Below are 19,273 nucleotides of genomic sequence, written 5' to 3'. Positions count from 1 at the left end.
CTGCTGATCAGCACCCATTCATATATACACTTCCTCTGGTCCCTCTTGTTCAGCTCCAGCCAATCACACTGTCTAACAGAAAATTCTATACTGCCCTCCACTAATCAAAATCTCCTTTCCCCCCTTCTTCATACTGAGAATTCTGACACCAAACCTTCCTTGCATGAGTCTGTTAAGACTCCAAGCGACAGTTAAACTGATTTTTACAGGACCAGACAAATACATTGCAAGACAAATGTCACTATGCATTATACAATACCCATACAAATGAACAGGATTTCTCCATAACATCTAAAGAAGGTGGGCCGAGGAAAACAGTAAATAGCACAACCCTTAACCGTTTTCTAGTAAGAAGTAAGTTCTATTGAATTCAATGGGTTTACTTCCAGGTGAGTGGAATGATTGCAGTCAAAGCAAAGAATCTAAAATTACCTAACTGCACCAATGACTATCAGGGGCTGTAAATCTTATTGCTTTTCCAGCAAGGAAGGAGGCATGCGTAATCATTTCCATACTGTTTTCTGGGTCAAAGTTGTTCTGCCCTCTTAGGTTGTTTTTTCCCCTGCAGGCAGACAAATACAAGTACAGTATACTTGACGCATATTTGGCATTCAACCTTTGATTTGAAATATTCTTTATAATTTGGTGTTTATACCACTGGATAGGCAACACAGGCATTTTTAAACCACACCCGCCATCAAATAATTAGACTTTATACGTTGGTCCCCTCAAATGTGCTGAACAATAGATTTTCTAATGGTAAAACCTCTGTTTTATGCGCATGTGACAACAAATCAATAGAATCCCTTTATCATATCTTGTTTAATTGTCCTTTATATATTGTTCCCCGATCAAGGAGTCTGAGTTCAATCATTTTGGAAACTCTTGCAAAACCACCTGAATCACACCTAGCCTATCTACTCCAGGACATTGATTCTTATAGAACATTACAGGTTGCCAGATTCCTGAATTCAGTTCTTTCATATAAAAGACTTCATGGAATGCTGCATGACTATTAAAATCTAGTAAACTCTATCCACCATCTTTATAATCAAGGCCACAATATGGTACATGTAGAGATTGTATGTAATGTGAAGGAGAGTATGCGTTGAAATATTTTAGTTGATATTTTAGAATGTAAAATGCTATTTTATTTATTGTTTGGTTTTTACCTTGTGGGCTTATAGCCGAATAAAGTATTATCTATCTATCTATACATTGGACATTTTTAATATAGATGTAGCTTACGATTATTATGCAGAGGATCAACTGCTGACTGTGTGCAGCTACTGTAATGTGACGCTGCAATATTTCTCTGTATTTTCCTCTGTTCTATTGTAAAAACTTCAATTGCTCCATTATTGCCATATTATTTGGCACCAAGGAAGCCATTTACAACAGAGCACCATTATAGCTGTGCTAATTGAAAACCAGTTTGGACAGCTATAATTTAAAATTGATGACAACTGATTTCCAAAGCCCCCCCTTTTTTAGTATATCATAGTATATCAAATGATTTAGTATATCAAATGATTAATCTATTAATATAACTTTACAGAATAAAAGTTGCAATGTCTCAAAATAGTGCTTTTAAAAATACTTAATGAAGCTATGTGGTTCATTAGTGGTTTTAAAAATACTTAATGAAGCTATGGAACCTACTAATTATTTTCTATGAGCCATCTTGAATGGAGACGAGACTGGAACTTACTAGAAAGAAGAAGAATCCCCTTTCTTCCACCTGTTCTAACTGAACAAAGAGCTCAGTGTAACTCAAAAGCTTCCTTAAAGAAACAAAGTTATATGAACTATAGCTCCACCCATCACATAAGATGGTCACCTTTTGTATACACTGGTGGCTTCTAACATACCTTCCCACTTTAAAAAGAGTGGCAAACCACCAGGTTCTTCTAAACATTTTAGTGTTGTTTCACACCACCCCACTCTCCAAGCGGTGTGAGATTCCAGGGGTACCAGGCGCTTACCCAGAGTTCATGTTTCCTTGGGAATTGAGGCACAGTGGAGACTGTGATGTCTTTAGGATACAGTGGTGCCCCGCAAGACGAATGCCTTGCAAGACGGAAAACCCGCTAGACGAAAGGGTTTTCCGTTTTGGAGGTGCTTCGCAAAACGAATTTCCTATGGGCTTGCTTTCCTATGGGCTTGCTTCGCAAGTCTTGCCAGTTCCTGCGGGGTTTTTTCCTCCCCCCCTTTTTCCCAAGCCGCTAAGCCGCTTATCAGCTGATCCTAAGCTGCTAAGCCGCTTAACAGCTGATCCGCTAAGCCGCTTATCAGCTGATCCGCTAAGCCGCTTATCAGCTGATCCGCTAAGCCCGCTAATAGCGCTAATCCGCTAAGCCGCTAATGGGCTTGCTTCGCAAGACGAAAAAACCGCAAGACAAAGAGACTCGCGGAACGGATTCTTTTCGTCTTGCGAGACACCACTGTATATGGTTTATTTACACATATATACAGCCTGAGCCTACGATGGAAGGGTTCACAGCATCAACACCCTAAAGGGTCTTGTTTCTCCCATAGCCACAGCCCTGGATTCAAGCTGAGATCTACCATTTCTCTGCCTTTCTGACTTTCCTGCTTGCTGCCTTGCTTCTCAGTCATATAACTCCTTCCCCTCCCTACCTTTATCTGTTGAGCAATGGGGGCTCCAGCCATTTGCCATCTTGCACAAGCCGTTTGATGCTTCGTTCTCTTAATAGCCCATCACCCAGGGGGCTAGCCTGACTTAATTAGCTCTTAATACTTGCTAAATCCGGGGATTAGAAGTGTCTAGCATTCATTTTAACACCCCAAGCCTTGATTAAATTCTAACACTTACTGGATCCAGGAATTTAGAAGTGTCTGGCACCCACAAACTCATGACAGTATGTTGGATATATGAGGTTGCATGGCAGTAAAACAGCTGTAGTTAACATGATGCCCTCCAGATGTTGCTGAACTACAACTCCCAGCACACCTGGCCTCTGGCCATGCTGGCGGGTTTTCATGGAAGTTGGAGTCCAACAGCATCTGAAGGGCACCACATTGGCTGATTTAAATGCTGCCCCTTGATCATTTCCTATCCAGACAGGCTCTGAAAAAAAACCATGTATGGGAAAAAGATAGCTTAGAGCCATCCCTGCAAATGGCCTACCCTTAAATTTATGTTAACCTTCAGATACATTTACTTGCACATCTAATGCAGTTTATTTCTTCACTAGTCTAGAATTCAAGGAGTAGATATGGAACCAGGAGGAATTGCTATGGGAGTGAAAGGAACCTGCCTTCATTTAAAACCATGCCAGGTATTCACATATCATATTGCTGGACTAATTTTTTTTACAAAAAAGTATTAAATGTTGATAGGGTGATACGAATTCTGGTTGGAGGACGGCACCCTTTCTGCCCATAAATTCCTCATATTCATAGGAACAAAGTTGTTTCTCTCCCCCCCCCCTTTACCAGTTCATTAGCGCCATGCATCAAAAGTCTAGGAATGAAAGGTACATTGGGGGTGGAATTTTATTTTGAGAGCTATCAGCTCTTTGGAGACTCCTGTTCAAAAGTATTTTGATATAATGTTTAGGCTGTTTGTGGCTTCAGATCTGTTCATGATGAAATTCCAGGTAATGTTTCATAGGCTTGGCTTCCGGCCTCTATTAGTTCTAAAAAATATTGACATTTGATCCTTTAAATAGGTGATATGAGACGTCTGCTTTCAATGTTTTAAGACAGCATCTATGAATGTTTCTCATTTTACATCAGAACTTAGGAAAATATAGTAGAGACTTCCTACTAGATAGTCTGGCTGCAGCAAAACCTATTTTATTAGGCTGTGTATGCATTACCAGCTTACTACTGGTTTACTCCTCTCCAGTGTGTTTCCACTGCTGGTGTTTAGAGGTGGCGCTGTGGGTTAAACCACAGAGCCTAGGACTTGCCAATCAGAAGGTCGGTGGTTCGAATCCCTGTGACAGGTGAGCGCCCGTTGCTCGGTCCCTGCTCCTGTCAAACTAGCAGTTCAAAAGCACAGCGTTTTAAAATGCCTTATGAAAATGACTGTGTCCAGCTTACTTGGACTGCTGCTAACTTTTGGACAAGAGATATTCATGTAGTACCTGTTTAACGTGACAACTAATGGTCACATACAGTATTCTAGTAGTGAATCAGTGATATAACCAAAACAGGACTACTGAGAAGCAAGAGGCAGGTATCAGCAGAATCAGGGGGTGGGGGGAGAGTTAGGAGAAAGTGGGCCACCTGCATTCCCTAAATGGAGCAACCTGGACTGAGCATGCTTTGTGGCCACAGAACACAGGCTGAAAGGCGGGGCAGAAAACTAGGGAGGAGGAAGGAGAATGGAATGGAGTATCCTAAAAAGAGGCAAAGTTGGTGGAACCCTGAACAGGAGCACTCCACTTGCTAAGTTTACACAAAGCAGCTTCTACCTCAGGTAAAAAAAGAGGGGGGGGGAATTCCCTTTACTCTATTATTAACTGAAGAAATGCCCAAAAGGAACTAGAACGAAGCTTTCCAAACTTTTCAAGTTGGTGACACGCTTTTTGGACATGGATCATTTCGCGACACAGTAAGTCAGTTTTGCATCATTTCACGACACAGTAATTCAGTTTGACTAGCAAACCAGAGGTTAAACTAACCCTTTCCAGCCCTAGGAGGAGTGTGAGGAGCATTTGTGTAACACACCTACTATACATTGCAGCTGACACACTAATGTGTCGTGACACATAGTTTGGAAAGCTCTGAATTAGAGGCTAAACTGGCTTGTTCATGTACCTTCGTAGTTCTGGAGAAAGGAAGACTGCCGGGGCTCAAGTTGACTTAGGGTTGCTACATCAGCCACTATAATTTATGAGCATGGTAATATTGATTTTACAATATATGAAAGCAGAACATTGATCTTCTTGCATTCTCCCCCTTCTTGCCATCTTCCTATCCATATTTCTCCCCCCCCCCCCTGGAAGTGCATTGATTTCTGAGCTCAGTGGTTGAGCCGTTGAATGAATCACAGATTTACAGTGCTGAGCTCTGCTGTGCAATTGAACACAGGGAAGGAAGTCCAATCAGGGTCTAATCAGAGATCTACTCTCCAAAAAAGCCTCCTGACTGCATCACAATTAGATTAATCAGAGCTTGAGAATATTTTCTGACCTCTGCAGCTGAAGCAGATGCAACACAGCGAAGGCTTTTTGCTTAGAAAATGAAGACCCACTGAGTTGCAACTGAGGTGAAGGGATAAATCACCCATTTTAGTCACCATTCAGCACAGAACATAATTATGCTTACCTTCTGATTAGGTCTAGGAACACAATGGCATTAAAATACGACAGTTCTATGTTGAATTTTTCCTGAGAATTCAATTATTATTCTTTTAAAAAGTAAAACCTGGATTAATGTGTTGTTTCTTTTTTATATATGCATGAATTTCCACTTGTGATGGCCCATGTTCTGTTGACTAGCTAGAATCATTAAAGTTGGCACCAGAATGTTTTATGTTGCTTTTCCTCCAGAAGGCCTAATCACTCGCTCACTCTTGAGAACAAAACATTAACTTGGACTGCCAGTGTTGCCAGAATCCCAAAAGATGGGCACTTAATTTGCATCTAATTTAACTATTATTTGCATACTTTGATGTCAGAATGGCATTTGCTCAAACAATTATTGCTGCCTGGATATAATCCCAATTTTTCACATACATACTCTGTCTACAGTGCCTTCTGTCCTCTCCCTCTGGAGGGAATAGCCGGGAATCTGTACTACGTTATCAGATGCCAGCGACCATACACCCTCTCTACCCTAGCACACTGAACTTTTATGGTGGGCTTTTAATGGTGAACTTCTTTTGGGAGCTAATCTTTACTCCAAAGCAGTGTGTAAATGTAGGGTGGAGTCTTTGTGCACCTGAAGGGCATCTGATCCAGTGGATGGCTCCACAAACAGTAGAGGGGAGGCCATTTTGTACTGATTCCCTGCTCCCCTGGAGCTCCCCCAAACCCAAACATTGGCTCCAGAGAGTTGGAGCACCCTCCACTGTTGTATCTCCAACATTAGGAAGTTGATTAAAGATTTAAAAAGGTAAAGGTAAAGGACCCCTAACAGTTAAGTCCAGTCGCAGACAACTCTGTGGTTGCAGCGCTCATCTCACTTTACTGGCCAAAGGAGCCGGCGTTTGTCCACACACAGTTTTTCTGGGTCATGTGGCCAGCTTGACTAAGCCGCTTCTGGCAAAGCCAGAGCATCACACGGAAACACCATTTACCTTCCCACCGGAGTGGTACCTATTTATCTACTTGCACTTTTTGGTGTGCTTTCGAACTGGTAGGTTGGCAGGAGCTGGGAACAAGCAACGGGAGCTCACCCCGTCGCAGGGATTCGAACCGCCGACCTTCTGACTGGCAAGCCCAAGAGGCTCAGTGGTTTAGACCACAGCACCATCCGTGTCCCTGATTAAAGATACTGAGCCTCAAAGCAGGGCCTATTATGAGTACCTTAGTGTGTAGGTAGGTTCAAAGCTAAGGTCTCATTGTCTGGAACTCCTTTTAACAGGTGCTTTGAAGAAGGGCAAGCCCAAGCCATTCTGCTGTCTAAGGTGGAGCTACCAAAATCAGCTGCCTGAGTTGGTCACCTCACTCTGCCTACTGGCTGGGCCAGCCGAAGGCAGGTCTAAAATGCATCTTCTTAGGAAAAGCAGCTGCAGTTTAAAAGCTCCGAATACGAACCAGCTGATAGTAAAGAGCATTCTCTGTATTCTAGGAACACCCATTACTCATTACAAATAGAAAACGGTTAAAAGCTCAGGGAAGATGAGGATTAATACAGATCTGGTTTTGTCCTCCCATAGCTTCACTCCTCAGGACTGGAAAGCTACTTATCGGCTCCAAACAGAAATCAACACCCTTGCGAGGTTTGGCAGGAAGTCCGCTTTTAAAAACCATTTACAGTAGGAGATTTCCCTTTGTGTGGAAACTGCTAGAGGATTCGAGGGAGAGGAATGCAGCCAGGCTCAGATGCAGAATTGTTTGTGCTCAGTGGATAGGAAAAGTGAATGAGTGCGGATGGGTCGGGGGAGGACTGTAACACGGCCAGAGAGCCTGTAAGAAGAAAGAGCTGTTTGGCATCTGGCTTCCTGAAGCTCGGCTGCCTCTCCTCTCTCGCCTTGTCTGCCATATCAAATAGCTTTTTGAATACAACGTTCAGTGAACCAAAATACATTTCAAGATCTTATGTGGGGGAGGATTGCCCCGAATTGAAGTAAGTGGTGGAACTCCCATTAATTTCAAAGCAAGGTAGAAGGAAGGGGAAGAGGCCTTTTGTCATCGTCCCCCACATTTTTGCCTTTGTTTTCCCCCTCCTTCTCCATGCTCTGAAAATCATGGCTCATATCCATCTCTGGTGGTACTTGAATAACTGCTCTGCTGTGATCTGCATCACAAAAGTGCCTTTAAAAGCAAGTCAAGCAAGCAACACAGCGCTTGTCAGGGCTCCATTGCTCCCTCTCCCACTTTGATTTCCCCTCCCTCGGGACCAACTGCAAATCCGCCAGGCATCCAGATTTTGTTTGACAGAACACGGAAGCGTTGGAAACAGAAACGTGTGGCGTCTTTGCAGCGGGAAACTATGGGTGTTTTCAGTTGCCGTGTGCTCATGAGACACACAGGGTGGGTAGGGGGGAGGGGGGTGAATAGTCAGTCGTTTAATTCTATAGGTATCTGGAGAACTATGTTTTCAGGGGACGAATCCAAATTTCCAAGAATGTACAGGTCATAGGACTGGTGAATGTAAAAGTAGGCGAGGCCAGCAAATGCTTCCCTCTAGTTCAGGCATGCCCATTTCCATGAGTGGATTGCTGAGTCACTTGATTTGGCAGGGCATACCTGAAGGGTGTTGGGCACCAGAGCTGCTGTGTAAGGGTAAAGGGAACCTTCACCATTAGGTCCAGTCGTGGCTGACTCTGGGGTTGCGGCGCTCATCTCGCTTTATTGGCCAAGGGAGCTGGCGTATAGCTTCCGGGTCATGTGGCCAGCATGACTAAGCCGCTTCTGGCAAACCAGAGCAATGCACAGAAACGCCGTTTACCTTCCCGCTGGAGCGGTACCTATTTATTGCACTTTGACGTGCTTTCGAACTGCTAGGTGGGCAGGAGCAGGGACTGAGCAATGGGAGCTCACCCCGTTGCGGGGATTCGAACTGCTGACCTTCTGATCAGCAAGTCCTAGACTCTGTGGTTTAACCCACAGCACCACCCGCATCCCGGTGTAGGTACAGCTATACTGAAGTGCTGATTTGGGGCTATCACATCAGTCACTACGTCTTGCTGTATTCTGCTGAATCATAAGGCAAATTCAACACATTCTGCAACATGCTCTAACATAACTCCTTGTGAAAAGAAACAGGCCATCGGGCTGGACTGGCTGCTTTTAATCCAGGTGATCCATTTGCATCCTGTGATCGACCAATGTTTCCTTCTGCTTACTACTCTCTGCCCAGTTTCCCACCCACCCACCTGCTTGCTATCTCCATAAACCATGGTGGTAGCTGATGGCACTGCCTCCAGAATGAATGCTGATTTTTTGGTGAGAGAATGGAAGACTATCTTCTATATGTGTTGTCCTAAAACCACTTTTGTGTGGATCCAAGGTAAATAATCATAGCTCCAGTTTCTTAGCAGACAAGGAAGAAGAAGCATTATAGAGGATTTAACCACTTCCCTAACAATGGCAACAAAGAGTAAAGGGGAATTCATGTTTATACAATATTTCAAACAAGGGCAGAGACTTCCATGAAGTTGTGGATATGGCAGTAGAAAAGTCCTATGATGGGCCAGAGGCTGATAAAATCCTGCCATGCTCTGTAGCTGCATGGAGGGCATCAGGTTCAGTTAATAATAATTTGGAATTATAAATTAATTATGGTTGGAATTTAGTGAGCAGATCTTTTTTCGTAATTAGTCAAACTTAGTTTTTTACCAGCAATTCAGCACAATGCGTGTCTGTATCTATCTTCCCCCATAGAAATGCCAGAATACAATAACAGGTTGGAAAATCTGCCCTCTCCAAAGAGGAAAAGAATAAATCAAGACAAATTTTATACCAGGATAAAAATTATTAATAACATTTTGAACATCAGGTTGAACTGAGAGGTAGCTAACTAAACAGACTTTACTGGGAAAATGGGAGAGAGAGGGGAAAAAACAGTATCCTGTTAATAATGCTGCCATGCCTAGCATGCAGGAAGTGATTGATGGTTATTGGCACAACACATGTTAATTAAACAGATGAGTCCTATGAATTCCTTAATATTTCTTGTTGCAAGGCCAGGAAATTGTTAAAAATTTCATATTTTGTGCTGATAGCACCCATAAAGACCATATTGATGGGAGAGTCTCTCTATATAAACTAGGAAAAATTACACTGTGAATAATGCCCTGGTTTCATTCATCCAGTATATTTCTCTGGGGAGTTTCCTTCTATTCGCAACAAGGCTCCTTCAGTATTAAACTGGAAAGGTTGAATTCAGAGTTCTGTGTTGAGGAAATTTTTGAGCACGTTCACTGCCCGCTAATAAGCCACTCTCTTATTACTCATGCGACTGTTGGCTTTGTCAGGTAATCAAAACCTTACAACATTGTTGAAAACTTCCTACATACAGCACTGAAAAATGAGCGTGGGTTAAGTGCATTTTTAGATGCTGAGTGAAGATAAAATGAGATTGGCAGACCGTAAGAGCAGCACTCAAGGCCTATTAAAACCCTTCATGCAAAGTTCTTGATTCATAACTTAAGAGCTTGTTGGAATTATATTTGTTAATCCTATGTATACATGGTTAAAGGGGTTATATGATAGCGATCAAACCTAAACTTTCCAACCACAGCTGCACCCAGACAAAACACTTTTTGAGTCAAGAATGAAGTGATGGCAAATGCTTCTATATATAGTGAAGTACAGTTGTACCTTGGTTTACGAACTTTATCTGTTCCAGAAGTACGTTCTTAAACCAAAGCATTTTTAAACCAAGGCCTGCTTTCCCATAGCAGTGGGGGTCTCAATTTACAAATGGAACACACTCAACAGGAAGTGAAACATGTTCTTATTCCAAGGCAAAGTTCACAAACCAAAACACCTACTTCCGGGTTTGCAGAGTTCTTAATCCAAGTTGTTTATAAACTTTTGTTGTTGTTTAGTCGTTTAGTCGTGCCCGACTCTTCGTGACCCCATGGACCAGAGCATGCCGGGCACTCCTGTCTTCCACTGCCTCTCGCAGTTTGTTCAATCTCATGCTGGTAGTTTCGAGAACACTGTCCAACCATCTCGTCCTCTGCCATCCCCTTCTCCTTGTACCCTCCATCTTTCCCAACATCAGGGTCTTTTCCAGGGAGTCTTCTCTTCTCATGAGGTGGCCAAAGTACTGGAGCCTCAGTTTCACGATCTGTCCTTCCAGTGAGCACTCAGGGCTGATTTCCTTCAGAATGGAGTTAATAAACTAAGCTGTTCTTAAACCAAGGTACCACTGGAGCAGCGGTGGCGGCGGCAGCAGCAGCAGTAGTAATAATAATATTTATAACCCGCCCATCTGGCTGGGTTTCCCCAGCCACTCTGGGTGGCTTCCAATAAAATATTAAAAATACAATAAATCATCAAACATTAAAAACTTCCCTAAACAGGGCTGCCTTCAGATGTCTTCTAAGAGTCAGATAGTTGTTTATTTCCTTGACATCTGATGGGAGGGCATAAAATCTCTTTTACAAAAGGAACCCAAACAGAATTGTCTTAAAGAAAGCATGCCATGTGTCTCACAAGACTTGCCCCACTTCGAACATTCAGATAAGGGCAGTGTGGCGTCGCTCATGATATCTGACTTGTATAGATTTGCATGCTAAGAGATATATGATAAAATGTTATGTATCTAAGAAGATATTTATAAGGTGTAAGGTAAGGAGTGAGAGCAAGTGGGGGAGAGGGGGTGGAATGAAGGAGTGTGTCATGTGTTGATTTGCTGAGGGTGGAGTGTGACAGTTAGAAGAGGGGTGCGAGAGGAAAGGGGAGAGTTGGATTTCAGGAGGGAGGAGACGGGGGCTGGGGGCTGGTTAGGAATAGAGTTATGAACACATGTTATGACATACAAAAAAATCCAAACGCTGTTTTTGAAAACAAACCGCATAAGAACATGTTACATTCAGCTGTTAGATTATAAAAAAGTTTGTTCATTCAAACTACTGTACTTTTCTGTGTATAATATGAGGTTTTTTTATGATAAAACAGTGGTTAAAAATTGGGGGTGTCAAAGGGATGCGGGTGGCACTGTGGGTTAAACCACAGAGCCTAGGACTTGCCGATCAGAAGGTCGCCGGTTCGAATCCCAGCGACGGGGTGAGCTCCCGTTGCTCGGTCCCTGCTCCTGCCCACCTAGCAGTTCAAAAGCACGTCAAAGTGCAATTAGATAAATAGGTACTGCTCCGGCGGGAAGGTAAACGGCATTTCCGTGCGCTGCTCTGGTTCACCAGAAGTGGCTTAGTCATGCTGGCCACATGACCTTGGCCAATAAAGTGAGATGAGCACCGCATCCCCAGAGTCGGTCACAACTGTACCAAATGGTCAGGGGTCCCTTTACCTTTATACAGGTAAAGGGTAGTGGCAAAGGGTGTATTGTTTCCTGCCACGAGCAGTCAATTGTCACTGGTGTTAGTGCAGGAGATTGGTGACTGGGTCAATGGCTGCTGTTGATTGGTTAGTGCTGCGGTAATTGGGTGGGTGATTGGTGGCTGCTTATGACAAGCGGGAGATTGGAGGCTGCGTCAATGGCTGCTGTCCATTGGGTGCTGCTGCAGCAATTGGACAGGTGATTAGCGGCTGCTTGCGGCAAGCAGAATTAGAGGAAATGGAGGCTTCTGTGTTGCGTTCGATCGGAAGCGTTGGCCAGTCGGGTGAGCCTTTTTTGGCATCCCCCCGAAAAGCTTAACAACTGTGGGCAACCTTTCCCCCAAAAAGCTCAACAACTATTTTTGAGTCCCCCAAATAGACTTATGAGGGACACAGGTGGCACTGTGGGTTAAACCACAGAGCCAAGGACTTGCAGTTCGAATCCCCGCAACAGTGTGAGCTTCCGTTGCTCGGTCCCTGCTCCTGCCAACCTAGCAGTTCGAAAGCACCTCAAAGTAGATAAATAAGTACTGCTCCAGAGGGAAGGTAAACGGTGTTTCCGTGCGCTGCTCTGGTTTGCCAGAAGCAGCTTACTCATGCTGGTCACATAACCCAGAAGCTGTACGCCGGCTCCCTCAGCCAATAAAGCGAGATGAGTGCCGCAACCTCAGAGTTGGTCAGGGGTCCCTTTACCTTTACTAAATAGTATTAAGACAGGGGTGTGTTATACACAGAAAAATACAGTATGTCTCGTATTTGGCCAAGCTATCAAGGATGTGACAAAAATTAGTCGGAGACAGTAGTGCCTATATGGTGGCAGCAGAATGCTGGTAGTTAAAAAGATGGCTTGAGGTGCTGGGAGCCCAGAGGTGAAAACCCTATAAAGCAAAGGGGGGCGGGGGAGAGGAAGCCAGGTGGGCTGAGAGGGATTGGTGATTTGAATTCAAGTCCCCTCTTGCTCTAAGTGGTGGGCTTGGGTGAAGGGTTGCAGCGCTGCAGTGGTGTGGTAGAGAAATGGCAGAAGCCCCTTCCTTCCATCATGCAGATAGGTCTGGAATGTGAACCGAATTTTCCATGCGAGCACCTAATTACATAGATGCCCCATTTGGGTGCTTCCCCCTGTCAATAGGCAGGCCTCCACTTGAGGGCCCAGCTCAAACTACAGGCTTGCACGTCACCAGCACATTATTACAGCACCACTTGCAGCCAGATGTGTGGTGCCTGTGTGTGTTGACAAGGACCTGCATGGACTGAAACTGTCTCAGACACAGCTGTGCTCAAACACAGAAGACTAGAGCAATGTGCATAAGCTTTAGTCTCTTGACGTCGTATCTCTAATAATAATAATAATAATAATAATAATAATAATTTATTATTTATTATTTACATCCCACCCATCTGGCAGGGTTACTAGTGCTTATGCAGGACCAGCCCAACCAGGAAGCAGGGTAAAACATCGGCCACAGGTGGTGGAAGCCCCTGAAGTGGTCCTTCCATGGGCACCTTTGTCTCTGGCATCGGCGGAGAAGCAGTGCCAGCGTTGGAGCTGATTTCCGATGAGATCTCATGAGATCTTGGCTGGGAACCGCTGTCAATACTGGCACCGCGTCTCTGGTGGCAGTGCTGGCAGAGGCATGTGGTGCCAGCAACTGTGGGTGGCACAGTGGTGGTGCCAGCGGCAGAGCAGGGTGGCACCTAGCACTGCACGGTTTTTGCTTCATATGTAGATTGCAAACTAAGATGGTCCAGAAAAACACAAAACATATTTTGTTTGCAAAATCTTTCTGTGCACAGGTATAATGCATCATAAATGGCTTAAAGTAAAAACTTATGAGCTGCTTCCTGCCCCCGCTTGTATATGAATCTAAATTTGGATCCCAATAAAAAGGGATCTTAATCAAAGCTGTCTTGCACAGTTTTTCTCTTGACTTTACTGCAGGCACAGGCAAACTCGGCCCTCCAGATGTTTTGAATCTACAACTCCCATCATCCCTGACCACTGGTCCTGTTAGCTAGGGATGTTGGGAGTTGTAGTCCCAAAACATCTGGAGGGCCGAGTTTGCCTGTGCCTGCTTTACTGCTTCAAGAAAGCTCCTGTGCTAGAATGTAATCACAGTACAGTGGTACCTCGGGTTACATACGCTTCAGGTTACAGATGCTTCAGGTTCCAGACTCCGCTAACCCAGAAATATTACCTCTGGTTAAGAACTTTGCTTCAGGATGAGAACAGAAATCGTGCTCTCGCGGCGCGGCGGCAGCAGGAGGCCCCATTAGCTAAAGTGGCGCTTCAGGTTAAGAACAGTTTCAGGTTAAGAACAGACCTCCAGAACAAATTAAGTACTTAACCCGAGGTACCACTGTAATCTGGAAACTCTAATGGAAACTATGTGGCACCCTCATTAATACTGCCAAGGCTGCAGCCTCCTACATGATTGGATGGAACCATTAGTCATCAAGTTTTATGCACATTTCCTCAACATTAAATTTCTTTCATTCTTTATTACAGCCTTGTGCTATCCATCCGATGAAAAACCTTTCAACCATGAAAGGCCAAGTGTCTCAGGCCTCAGGGTTGGGATAAGAACTATCACACAGAACGTAGCTAGGATTGTAAATAAGGCAGCACACACTGGCATTTTCACTGTTCCTTAAAGGTTCCTTCGAATTTGTTCTTGAAGTACTGCAGCTGAGTACCAGAAAGGCAAGTGAGAAAGTAAGTGGTATATTATTTTCATAGAATCATAGAATCATAGAATCATAGATTGTTGTTGCTGTTTAATCCATAGCAGTGACCAGAGGAGAAATGACTGCTGAGAGGAGTGCAAAGAGAAGAAACGCCATGGTGCATCTACAGCAGCACAACCAGACGCCTTCATCTGCCCCAGCTGCAACAAAACATGTCTCTCCTGTATCGGTCTCTACAGCCACAGCAGGCACTGTAAATCTCCAGTGGTTTAACTTCATCCCCAAAGGCGCACTCCTGAAGCAAATGGATGCCAACCCTATTGTTAATATAAAGACTTTGAGACCTGTATTGAAACCAGGCCGAACCATTTATGAGTCTGCCTGGAAAATATTATAACTACCAACAACAAGAAGAAAAGTGAACCAGGACAAATGCAAACTATTTTCTCTTAAGAGGCCGCATCAGAATCCACACACAGTGCAATAGGTGAACATCATTAAATACCCAAGGGTCCACAATTTACACTCCTCAAATATTAGAGTCACACTCCTTCAGTGCAGTTCATAGCTGTCAACTTTTCCCTTTTCTTGCGAGGAATCCTAATTGGAATAAGGGAATTTCCCTTAAAAAAAGGAAAACATTGACAGCTATGGTGCAGTTCACTAACAACTTAGTTTCCTCAAAATAATCTGATGGCCTGGGGCTGACAAAGGGAATAAACAGGTAGGAGCTAGTGATAGTTAAAGGTAAAGGGACCCCTGACCATTAGGTCCAATCGTGACCGACTCTGGGGTTGCAGCGCTCATCTCGCTTTATTGGCTGAAGGAGCCGGCGTACAGCTTCTGGGTCATGTGGCCAACATGAGTAAGCTGCTTCTGGCGAACCAGAGCAGCGCACGGAAACGCCGTTTACCTTCCCGCCGGAGCGGTACCTATTTATCTACTTGCACTTTGAGGTGCTTTCGAACTGCTAGGTTGGCAGGAGCAGGGACCGAGCAATCGGAGCTCACCCCATCGCGGGGATTTGAACCGCCGACCTTCTGATCAGCAAGTCCTAGGCTCTGCGATTTAACTCACAGCACCACCTGCGTCCCAGTGATAGTTAGGAGTGTGTATAATTTGTCTTGTATTACCCAGGTTTTTCTCAAAATCAGTTGTGGCTGGTGCCCATTGGAACTGGTGGAGCAGAAGTCAGGGAGGCCAATAGAAAGCTGAACCACAGGTAGTGACAGGCAGAACCACCCCTGACTGGCAGACTGAGGTTGGTGGAGTAGAGCCCCATTTGCCCTTATGAACCAGCCTCCATTGCTCAAAACACTCTATCAGTTTACCTATTTTTTTGTGGGGCTACATTAAGTCACCCTGGAATAAGAATGATTGTCAACCACCATTGCTGTGCAAATGACAGACTCCATTTCCTGTTTACTATTTAAATCTAATGTTTCCAGAGCAATTCATTTGCAAACTGTGTTTGCAATAGAGATGCACCTCACATTTAATCACAATAAACATAAATGATACAAAGCCAACTAGGAGCCTTCTGAAAGCTGGGAGATCATTTCTTAACAAACCATCTTAATATTGAAAAGGTAAAGGACCCCTGGACGGTTAAGTCCAGTCAAAGATGACTATGGGGTTGTGGTGCTCATCTTGCTTTCAGCCGAGGGAGCCAGTGTTTGTCCACAGACAGCTTTCCAGGTCATGTGGCCAGCATGACTAAACCACTTCTGCCACAACAGAACACCATGATGGGAACCAGAGAATACGGAAACGTCGTTTACCTTCCCGCCGCAGCAGTACCTATTTATTTACTTGCACTGGCGTGCTTTCAAACTGCTAGGTTGGCAGGAGCTGGGACCGAGCAATGGGAGCTTTACCTTTATCTTAATATTTAAAAGTGATAGATAGCGTATGGAAGACAACCAAGGTAATTGAGGTTTTTTAAAAAACTTGAAAGCCATCTATATATGAAAAGGGAATAATATGATCCATGTGTCAATAAGATCAAAGAGATGTCTGGAAAAAGTGTGTGCGTGTAGGGAATAAATTTTTCTTTGCTGCAATCATATGTACTTTTGCAGAGATCAAGCCCCACTGAGCTCTGAACCCTCATAAAACACTCACATCACCAGAAAGCACTTATAGGGTAATTTGGAGTGAAAAAAATTGTCAGTTTAAGAAGGACACAAACACACTTTCATTTTTCCAGCATCACATGTCCTTTTGCTTTTGGCTCTATAAATGGGAGAAAGGTGGGATATACATTTTTGATGGGGGGCAGATGGAAATAAACCTGGGATAAAGACTAAGACGGGTTGGGGCAGTAAATGAGGGATTGAGGAGGAAGTCCCACCCTCTCATCTGATTCCAAATCCTGTCCTGGCATTCACAGAACACGTTAGCATTGCTAATGTGTAAACTGTGCCTTTCCGAGCTTAGTAAGAAAAGACCTCCAGCTCAGCTGCTTCCCTTCATGTGACAAGATTACCCTTCTTGCTTATCTTTTGAGCAGTACATGATACTGTAAATTGAAGAGAATGCTTGCCTGAAGAAGTTGCATCCAAGGGTGTAATAACAGTCCATCGTCTTTACAAAAAGTGGAAAGGGTGGGTGGGTTGGGGGGGGGGAAGGCGGGGAGAGATCCACAGTCTGCCAAATCACATGACCCAAAATCTTTGAAGCAGATGGAAGATGCCTGTAATGCCCAGCTGGAAAGCGTTTCAAGTAGTTGAGAAAAAACTGACTCATATATTTCCTCTACATTCTCTTAGTAGGTTTTATTTGAAAACTTTGGCATGCATTGCTTGTAAGGCTCTGTGTGTTCTGCTGCTAAACCTTTCTCTTTGACCACAAGAACCCCCTTTTTCTCCCTGAACCTGGTTGTTAAATATGAATACGCTTTAAGTACCTTATCATTTTTGTGCACATGGGTGTTCTGATTAAAACCGGTAATGTGGCTAAGCTGGTATGTGTGCTATGATTTTAATTTTGTGAATTCCAGCAGTTCTTTTATCAAGTATTTGTACAGTTTTACGGAGGTAAGTCATAGGAAGATAATACGCACGTATGCTGCATCTTTGGATAATTTATTGCAGATTGTGTGCTTCTGAAGCAGTTGTGCAAAGTAACATTGCGAAAACCAGATGCAGCCACGTATCCTTTGGAACTTTTCTGTGGGTGGAAGAGACTGAATGATACTTGGGTTATATGAGAAGGAAAAAAATCTCTTTAATCTAATTAATTGACAAACTTTGGATACCAACATTCACACACTGGTTTTCAGGGTGGTTTAAAAACCAGATTTCTGAATAGACTCAAGACAACACAACAAATTCACAATGAAACCAAAAGCAAAGCAAAAAGGGGAACCTAACAGACATAAGGATATTGGATGAGGAGAGCCTTGCTCGGACAGAAAGCTTTTCCAAGCAGTGTGGTGGAAATTGAGAAGGTCTTATTTCTAGTGCAGACCAACAAGGGTCTGCAAATAAGTTGTAGGGCTGTATCAGCTGATCTTAAGATTACAGGGAAGCTCATTTAAAAATGTTGTGGATAAAAATGGAAACCATATTTGCAGGTGTTAGCATAGTGCAAGTTCAGACAGTTGGTGGCCTACATTGCACTCATTTCTATAGAATGCAGTTCACTCGATTGGCATCAAGATATCCTCACTGGTATACAGCAAGGAAGAAGCAGGCCAGCCTGATTGTGGCAGCTATCACCTAGAGACAATGTCATTGGACAGCAACCGTTGGCTACAGAGTGGGCAAGGTCTCAAAGATGCCATGGGAGCACAGCTATGGAAGACATATGAGGATGTTAGGAACACATTAAAGTAGAAGGTAGAGTACGAGGTGAAAGCAAGGAATAGAGGGTGAAGGAGACAAGTGAATGAAGCAGTGAGAAGACAAGAGTAGAGAAGAAGAAGAAAGAAGCCTGGCTCTGACTGGCTCCAGCTGAGGGGAAGGAAAGGAATGGGAGGAGAGGAAAGGAGAGTTGGAAGGAGTGGACCATTAAGATGGAAAGCATGCAGGGCTGGAACAAAGGCAAAAGAGAGAAGGAGACTGTTGGGGCTAAGGCAGAAGAAGGTCAAGAGACAAGGGGGGAAGCATGGTGGAGTGACCACAACCAGCATGGGTGGGAAAAACTTCCCAACAAAATGCAATTATCTGAGGGTGTTGTACATTTTGGCCTCTTTCTTCCGTCAAGAACCTGGTGGATGATTTTGATGTTTTACGGTGGTTTTATAATTTGTTGGAAGCCGCCCAAAGTGGCTGGGGCAACCCAGTTAGACGGGTGGCAGATAAATAGTAAATTATTATTATTATTATTATTATTATTATTATTATTATTATTATTATTATTATTATTTAACTGCCATCTCCTCAGGGTTTTTTAAATTAGGAAATTAAGTGGGTAGTAGTGAAGATAATAGAGATTATAGCCCTTCACTCACCCCCAAGTTCTCATGCTGTACTATAGGGAACCAAACCTAAGCATATGTAAATGAAAGAGTTGCATATTCCTACCCTATTTACCATGCATTTCCTACCCCCTTTCCTCTGTTGTTTTTCCTGTGTCAGATTTTAGATGGTAAGGCCCTTGAAGCAGGAGCCTATCCTTTCATTCTCAGTGCTGCCTCATGCATTGGCAGTGCTGTATACATACAACAGAGATGTATTAGTGGTACTTCATCTTGGATATCATATCCCTGTTAATGCCCTGTAGGGAAGAAATCATCCAATTATTTGCATCAGTGTGTGAAATGCAGCCCCCTGACTTTCCAAGAAAGCCGCCTTGCTTCCTTGGTTCTACCACCACTTTGGCTCCTTCCCATTACTATCCCCATGCTCGGTGTGGGTTTTCCTCATTAGCCTCACAGACTTTCTGCTTCTGTCATAGTGATCACACTGATGGATAACGTTCCTCGACTAACT

General features: G+C 43.8%; 1 long non-coding RNA gene across 2 annotated transcripts; it reads left to right on the top strand.

Moving 5' to 3' along the window:
- The first annotated feature begins 33 nt into the window (after positions 1 to 33).
- On the top strand, positions 34 to 14,870 carry LOC308581700. 2 transcript variants are annotated; one of them, XR_014005182.1, is made up of 4 exons: positions 34 to 354; positions 3,219 to 3,302; positions 6,857 to 6,919; positions 14,438 to 14,870. It is a non-coding gene; the product is annotated as an uncharacterized lncRNA (long non-coding RNA). The 2 variants fall into 2 exon arrangements; XR_014005183.1 differs by lacking the exon at positions 6,857 to 6,919 and having other exon boundaries at positions 61 to 354.
- The last annotated feature ends 4,403 nt before the right edge of the window (positions 14,871 to 19,273 follow it).

This window comes from Podarcis bocagei, assembly GCF_964188305.1.
Source record: "Podarcis bocagei genome assembly, chromosome: 2".
Classification (NCBI taxonomy): domain Eukaryota; kingdom Metazoa; phylum Chordata; class Lepidosauria; order Squamata; family Lacertidae; genus Podarcis; species Podarcis bocagei.
Note: the sequence above shows the minus strand (reverse complement) of the source record. Positions and strands in the feature narration are given on the sequence as shown.